The sequence below is a fragment of the Coregonus lavaretus genome (assembly GCF_964263955.1).
Source record: "Coregonus lavaretus genome assembly, chromosome: 27".
In the NCBI taxonomy this organism is placed as follows: domain Eukaryota; kingdom Metazoa; phylum Chordata; class Actinopteri; order Salmoniformes; family Salmonidae; genus Coregonus; species Coregonus lavaretus.
In genome coordinates, this window is record NC_140014.1 from 36587125 (window position 1) to 36595672 (window position 8548).

The following is an 8548-nucleotide window of genomic DNA, read 5'->3' on the forward strand; positions in this document are numbered from 1 at the left end:
ACACTAGGCCCTCCATGGAATGAGTTTGACACCCCTGATCTACACTGATCTCAAAAAAGACCTCTCCAGAATCCATAAGACGGAAATCCGTCGCAGTGACTGAGAACTTTAACCCCTGGGTGTGCAGAAGGAATGTCAAGTAACCTGTGGAGATGATAGCTAATAACAGCTGAGGTCTAGGCTTGTGGGCCATATGAATGAAATCTGGCTATTGAAAGTTGACCCCTTTGGTTGAGGAGTAGCCTAGGCCTGAGCTTAGTTTGGGTTGCAGCTGCCACACCTGCTGCTCCCAGTCGTCCCACACAAGCTCTCTCTCATTACACAGCACCACCACAACTCCACACACACCCAGAAGCCCCACACACACATGCTGACAGCAGGGCTACTCAAGGAATAGCCTACATCTAGGTTACATCAGGGTTGGGGTCAATTCCATTTAAATTCCAGTCAATTACGGAAATGCACTGAAATTCCAATTCCAATTCTATTCAATGTTTTTCAATGGGGAAAATGGGGAATTGGAATTTGGTTAACTTTCTGAGTTGACTGGAAATGAAATAGAATTGACCCCACCTCTGGGTTACAGATTTCACTAAATCTAATCAAATGTATGCAAGCTTCACTCTATAACATATCTATAGCCTCTATATACAGTGCCTTCGGAAAGTATTCAGACCCCTTGACTTTTTCCACATTTTGTTACGTTACAGCCTTGTGCTAAAATTGATTAAATATTATTTTTTCCCCAGCAATCTACACACAATACCCCATAATGACAAAGCAAAAACAGGTTTTTAGAAATGTTTGCAAATGTATTAAAAATACAAAACAAAAATACCTTATTTACATAAGTATTCAGACCCTTTGCTATGAGACTCGAAATTGAGGTCAGGTGCATCCTGTTTCCATTGATCATCCTTGAGATGTTTCTACAACTTGATTGGAGTCCACCTGTGGTAATTGATTGGACATGATTTGGAAAGGCACACACTTGTCTACATAAGGTCCCATAGTTGACAGTGCATGTCAGAACAAAAACCAAGCTATGAGGTCGAAGGAATTGTCCGTAGAGCTCTGAGACAGGATTGTGTTGAGGCACAGATCTGGGAAAGGGTACCAAAACATTTCTACAGCATTGAAGGTCCCCAAGAACACGGTGGCCTCCAACATTCTTAAATGGAAGAAGTTTTGAACCACCAAGACTCTTCCTAGAGCTGGCCGCCCGGCCAAACTTAGCAATCAGGGGAGAAGGGCCTCGGTTAGGGAGGTGACCAAGAACCCGATGGTCACTCTGACAGAGCTCTAGAGTTCCTCTGTGGAGATGGGAGAACCTTCCAGAAGGACAACCATCTCTGCAGCACTCCACCAATCAGGCCTTTATGGTAGAGAGTTTCAGACCATGAGAAACAAGATTATCTGGTCTGATGAACCTAAGATTGAACTCTTTGGTCTGAATGCTAAGTGTCACGTCTGGAGGAAACCTGGCACTATCCCCACGGTGAAGCATGGTGGTGGCAGCATCATGCTGTGGGGATGTTTTTCAGTGGCAGGGACTGGGAGACTAGTCAGGATCGAGGCAAAGATTAACGGAGCAAAGTACAGAGAGATCCTTGATGAAAACCTACTCCAGAGCACTCAGGACCTCAGACTGGGGCGAAGGTTCACCTTCCAACAGGACAATGACCTAAGCACACAGCCAAGACAATGCAGGAGTGGCTTCAGGACAAGTCTCTGAATGTCCTTGAGTGGCCTAGCCAGAGCCTGGACTTGAACCCAATCGAACATCTCTGGAGAGACCTGAAAATAGCTGTGCAGCAACGCTCCCCATCCAACCTGACAGAGCTTGAGAGGATCTGCAGAGAAGAATGGGAGAAACTCCCCAAATACAGGTGTGCAAAGCTTGTAGTGTCATACCCAAGAAGACTCAATGCTGTAATCGCTGCACAGGTGCTTCAACTAAATACTGAGTAAAGGGTCTGAATACTTATGTCAATGTCATATTTCCGTTTTTTTTATTTTATATATAAATTAGCAAAAATTTCAAATAAACTGTTTTTGCTTTGTAATTATGTGGTATTGTGTGTAGATTGATGAGGGGGAAAACAATGTAATCCATTTTAGAATAAGGCTGTAACTTAGCTAAATGTGGAAAATGTCAAGGGGTCTGAATACTTTCCGAAGGCACTGTACATACTTATAACAGAACCAAGAGACGAGCCATTTGTTTAACAACAAACCAAGTCAGGCCTATTTCAGTTTTGACTTGACCAGTCACTGATGTGTAACAACAAACCAAGTCAGGCCTATTTCAGTGTTGACTTGACCAGTCACTGACGTGCAACAACAAACCAAGTCAGGCCTATTTCAGTTTTGACTTGACCAGTCACTGCTGTGTAACAACAAACCAAGTGAGGCCTATTTCAGTGTTGACTTGACCAGTCACTGATGTGTAACAACAAACCAAGTCAGGCCTATTTCAGTGTTGACTTGACCAGTCACTGACGTGCAACAACAAACCAAGTCAGGCCTATTTCAGTGTTGACTTGACCAGTCACTGACGTGTAACAACAAACCAAGTCAGGCCTATTTCAGTGTTGACTTGACCAGTCACTGACGTGCAACAACAAACCAAGTCAGGCCTATTTCAGTGTTGACTTGACCAGTCACTAATGTGTAACAGACGCGCAGTGTTTGATCATTTAAATGCTTCCAAGACTCTGCACTTTCCTGTCGTAAAACACATTTGACTTCAATGATATTCTCACACAAGGGATTTTTACGAGTTATAGCATACTTTATTAGCAAACTCTCAAAAGTGATGAGAAAACTTTTCTTTAGGCTACTCTAGCATTATGCAAAGAGGCCTCAGAGCACTCTTTGCTTACAGGACATGACATCACAATGTAACAGTGTCTCCCCAGCACAGGAGCAATCCCATGATGCAACGGGACAGGGGTGGGACACGTCAATTACAGCACAGAGGCAGACACAGTTAGATCACAGTGAAATCAAGAAGACAGTAACATTTGATACAATGTCGTTGACACGTTGTTGGAGTCCCAAACACACAGGTGCCCTAGAGCTGCATCTCTCTCTCTCTCTTCCCCCAGGAGCTTTTTTAAGAACACGGATGGTTACAGTTCTAGATAAGACTAGCAGAGCAGCATGCATTTAGTGTGTAGTAGTAGTAGTAGTAGTAGTAGTAGTAGTAGTAGTAGTAGTAGTAGTAGTAGTAGTAGTAGTAGTAGTAGTAGTAGAGTGTGAGTGGAAAAAGAGTGTTGTTAAGAGACGGGCTGGATTCCTGTCTGAAGATAGGCCACACAGATGGCTTAAAATGAACTCTGTCTGAAGATCAAAATAAGAAACATCCATCTACCACTAAAACCCTCACGCAGGAAAGTTACATACAGTCAGGGAACACCAACTGTCCTCTCTCTGTGTGAGAACCAATAGTTTCAAGGTCACAGAGGCTCTATTCCAATCTCCTGCCTCCCTGGAGTTAGAGACATTCCTGTTTGAAAAGGAGCACTTTTTTGTACAGTGGAAGTAGTATCCTTTCTTCAATCTCTCCATCTGGGCAATTCATAAAGAATCTCAGAGTAAGAGTGCTGATCTAGGATCAGTTTTGACTTTCAGATCACAATGAATAAGATTACAGTATATGGACAGGGAAGACCTGGTCCTAGATCAGCACTCCTACTTTGAGATGATTTATGAATACAGGTACAGAAGGCAGCCTGCTGCCTCAGAGCCAGCCCAGAACCACCCCACTCAGCCAGCAGGTGGCTGGTCCACACTGTTGTAGTTGAGAACCAAATGGCACCCTATTCTCTATGGGCCCTGGTGAAAAGTAGTGCACTATAGCCTCTAGGGTATATGGTGCCGTTTGGGACATATTAGTGTGACTCACTGACCAACACAACACAACACTGCTGTTCTGATGCTTCTCAATGCAAATCATGACTCAGAATAACACGTAGGTTGAACAGATTTGGTATTAGACCAGTCATCATAAATCTATGACACCCATCGTAGTCTTGTGGTGAATCTTGCTCCCTGACTCAGACCCAGGCTGTGTCTATATGGGACTATTTAAATGTGCTGGAAGACTAGGCATGGCACAGTAACAAAGCAGTCATGATGAGATGACAGATGGATATCTGTTGGATAGGCCTACTTCCATTCCTATTGGTCTGAGCAGTCACACATCCACACACACACAGTCCCCCCCCACACACACACACACACACAAACATGTGTCAAGTCAACACGGTAAATTGGAGTCATTAAACTAGGGGAAACATCTCCCATGTTTGCTTTAATCTAATTCATTAGTGGGTTCCTGCAGCCTCAGCCTGGCACAATGGACCAGAGACCTCCTCCTCTATGGCTGTATCCCATATGACGCCCTATTCCATATGAGCCCTGTTCAAAAGTAGTGCACTATGTAGGGAATAGGGTGCAATTTAGGACGCTACCCTCTGGAGATGAAAATAGTGTCTGATACCCTAGCTGCTGCTGCCTGGGCCTGGCTGTTCAGTCATCTCTCTGTTTAAAGCCCTGGAGCCTAGCCAGCATGGGGATGGGATGGGGAGGCCCTGCTCAGTCCCTGGCCCCAGCCTGTTCCCTGCTCCATTCCCGGCTCCAGCCTGTTCCCTGCTCCATCCCCTGCCCTGGCCCGTTCCACCTCCTCTCAGAGCATGATGATACAGTCAGGAGAGATTGGGCATGATAGTAGTGAATGATGTTGGGGTTGTCTCTCAATATCTGAACCTCACTACAGTACTTGTAGCCTACTGTATTGCTCAATTACTGTATAAAGAATGTATTGATTGTGTGTGAGTCTCTGTACTGTAAAATTTGCCTGTTGATAAGGTATTCTTCTCAACTGATAAGTTGTTCTGATCTTGAATCACGTGGCATAAGAATCATGTAATGACTAACATCTTTATATGCCATGTCAAGCAATGAATGAAGTACTGTCTGTACCATAAATCTGATATGAAAAATCTATTTGCATAACATGTAGTGAGTGATAGATTAGAAACAAAGCTATGGAGTTAACGTTACTGTCAAAAATAATGGCTGTTGACAGATTTGGCTGTCTGTCATACTGGGGCTGATATAACGTTACTGCCAACGAACAAGCGCAAGACAAATATATCCACTAGCACTACCCTGCTGATTTGATTACCTGGATACAAATGTGAACGTCATGACGACAATGCACGATAGAAATTCGCGATAGTAACAGGCAACTGTTACAATGCAATAACTATGTAACTAATTGGTGTGGTTACAACGTGTCACCACCGCGCCTGTGTTGTTGCTATACGAAGCTGCGTAGCTAGCCTAGCGTTGCTACAGCAAATTTACGATTGCGCGTACACGCACATTGATCGCACACACGGGCTATACTAGAGTGCCTCTTTGCATTTAGCTATGGGCTAGCATAAAGATAATCAACCTACTTAGGCTATGGGGAAACATTGCGTTCTAGAATATAATCGTAATGCATCTAGCTATGTAACGACCTTGGTAGCGATGATACATTGCGTCAGTCCTTTTAAAAATGTAGCTAATGTGGCCTACTGCATTCTTGCATGTTGACATCAGCCAATGTTAGCTAGCTAGCTAACTGTCAGTATCCGTTTGCATAGCAGCGGTGTGCATACCTTGACCACTCCAATCCTTGATCCGAAAGGAGCCGGGTGTGGTTACAAAAAATCCTCTATGTTTGTCATGATGGAATGTTGAGACATTGAGTGGAATTCCATAGCGGGGGCGTTATGCATGCGGCGTTGATTCTGCAGCTGAGGTTCACACGCAGACATGTGAATTTAGCAGTGAGATAATGAGTTTGATCTAATCGTCCCTTTTCTCCTTCTCTCCCTGTCAACTCAGCATCTCTCTCTATCGCTGCAGATCCGTGACGTGACTAACGTTACTCCTTCATGATGATCAGCCAGCCTGACTGCGCGCTCGTTCACGATCCTATCCCCCTCGCAACAGCTCGCTATGTAAACGCGTTCGGGTTTTAAAGCGCTAGTGCACGTGTAATTATGATTAATGAGCGTGGCCGCGCCCAATATTCCATAGGAGGTGCCCGGACTTTAGTTACTGTTACTAGGTCTTGCAAGCCTCATATTACAATTTCACCCCCTCTATTCTATTCTATTCTGGTGTATTTTCATTTAATTATTTTCATCAATGAAGATCCAGATATGGCAGCGTTGTGTGCTTTGATATTGTCTCTACCACATGTTAAGATATTGCATTAATAACCGCTATTTCACTGAGCATTTGCTGACAGCTTAGAAATATATATTTTTGGGGGTAAATACTTCAAAGGAGCTTGACGAGGATGTTCAAAACTGCTCATATAGGGTTAGGGTCAAATTCTTGCCACTTGATTATTGTTGACCTATTACATGTGCCATGTTTTCTCACCGTGCTTACACCTATCTATTTGTGCATATATTTTCATTAAAGGCACAACGCAGGGATTTCTAGGAGTGATCCATAAAGCGATGACGTACTGTCCTTGCAATCCGGGATTTCTTGGGACGTCCATACCACATTGAAGTTTAAATTTAAAATCGTTACGGTAAGAGTAAAGGTTAGGGTTTAGGATAGGGACGTCTCAAGGATCACGGATAGCACTAATCGATTACGTATCCATGCACAAGACAGTACAGTATACAACTCTGTTGCATTTCCTTTTAGCTACCTCAAAACATAATCTGAGAGGAGTTGTTTCGTGTGTAACAGTTACCTCGATCTAGCTGTGATCGCCAATGGAAATCAAACGGTCTGAATGGCCAGCTAGTAGCTAATGTAGCTAGCCTACTGTGTGTTCATGTTGCTCTCTCCAGTCCTGGCAGTATTCTGTCCAGTAGATTCCCACCGCTCTCGTTACTACAGGATGCTCAAGCTCTTCGGAGCGCTAGTTCTTGTCCGACTGGCTCTTGCGTGCTTAGCTTCATGGGTGCTGGAGAGCTATGACACCGCTTGGCACCACAAACGTGTTCGGCAGTCTAGCGGCGGGGATGGAGAGGAAGCTAGTAGTAGGACCAGTCTTCCTCTGTATCCCTGCGGCGACTTGGATAACATATTCTGGTTCGTGCAGGTGAGTGGATCCAGCTGCTTACTCAATTTTCTATCTAATTGCTAACTGGCTAGCTAATGGCTGTCACTGCCACTTCACTTGTCACTGTCAATTGTCACTGACTGGCATAGACAGCTATTAGCGAGTAGCTAAGTAGCCCAAGCAAGCTAATAGATGTGATTGCCTGGTAATAGTGGCTTGCCTTGTAAAAAGCTACACTGAATGCGGTCACTAACAGACCAGTTAGTTGCCTTATTGGGTGCTGTACTGTCATGCATGGACAAAGCTAAGTTTGCACCAGCCAGGCGAGCCAGCCACTGATATTAACCTCTTAAGGATCGGACCCTGTTTTTCAATTTTCACCTAAAATGACATACCCAAATCTAACTGCCTGTAGCTCAGGACCTGATGCAAGGATATGCATATTCTTGATACCATTTGAAAGGAAACACTTTGAAGTTTGTGGAAATGTGAAATTACTGTAGGAGAATATAACACATTAGATCTGGTAAAAGATAATACAAACAAAAAAACATGCGTTTTCTAATTTATTTTTTTGTTCCATCTTTGAAATGCAAGAGAAAGGCCATAATATAATATTGCAGTTTAGGCGCAATTTAGATTTTGGCCACTTGATGGCAAATGTGCCGAATTGGTCAATTGATACATTTTCAAGTACATAACTATAGAGAACATACAAAAATCATATGGTAAAACAAAATGTAAGTTTACACACTCCCAGGAATGTCATACATGATGGATTATTAGTTTATACACTAACTTTCACACATCTAGACGGCCGGGCGGGGTGGGTGTGATGCCAGAGACAGCAGGGGTTCAAACTGTAGAACCCAGTTCCTACATTTGAATATAAACATTGATTTTATCAAACAAAACTATGCTACATTTTATCTCTGAATGAATGAAGTAAGTACATTATTTACCTTCAGAGGTGAATGTATCAAACCAGTTGCCGTGATACGTTTTTTGTTGTTGTGCTCTCTCCTCAAACAATAGCATGGTATTTGGTCACTGTAATAGCTACTGTAAATTGGACAGTGCAGTAAGATTAACAATAATTTAAGTTTTCTGCCCATATAAGACATGTCTATGTCCTGGAAAGTTTGCTGTTACTTACAACAGTCATGCTAATCACATTAGCGCACGTTAGCTCAACCGTCCCGTATACGGGACACCGATCCCCTGGAGGTTAGCAAGTTGTAAGACTTTGAACACTGTTTTAACTATACTGAACAAAAATATAAACACAACATGTAAAGTGTTGGTCCCATGTTTCATGAGCTGAAATAAAAGATCCCAGAAATGTTCCAAAGGCAAAAAAACGTATTTCTCAAAAATGTATCAAGAAGCTGCTTAAACTGCATGATCATTACACAGGTGCACCTTGTGCTGGGGACAATAAAAGGCCACTCTAAAATG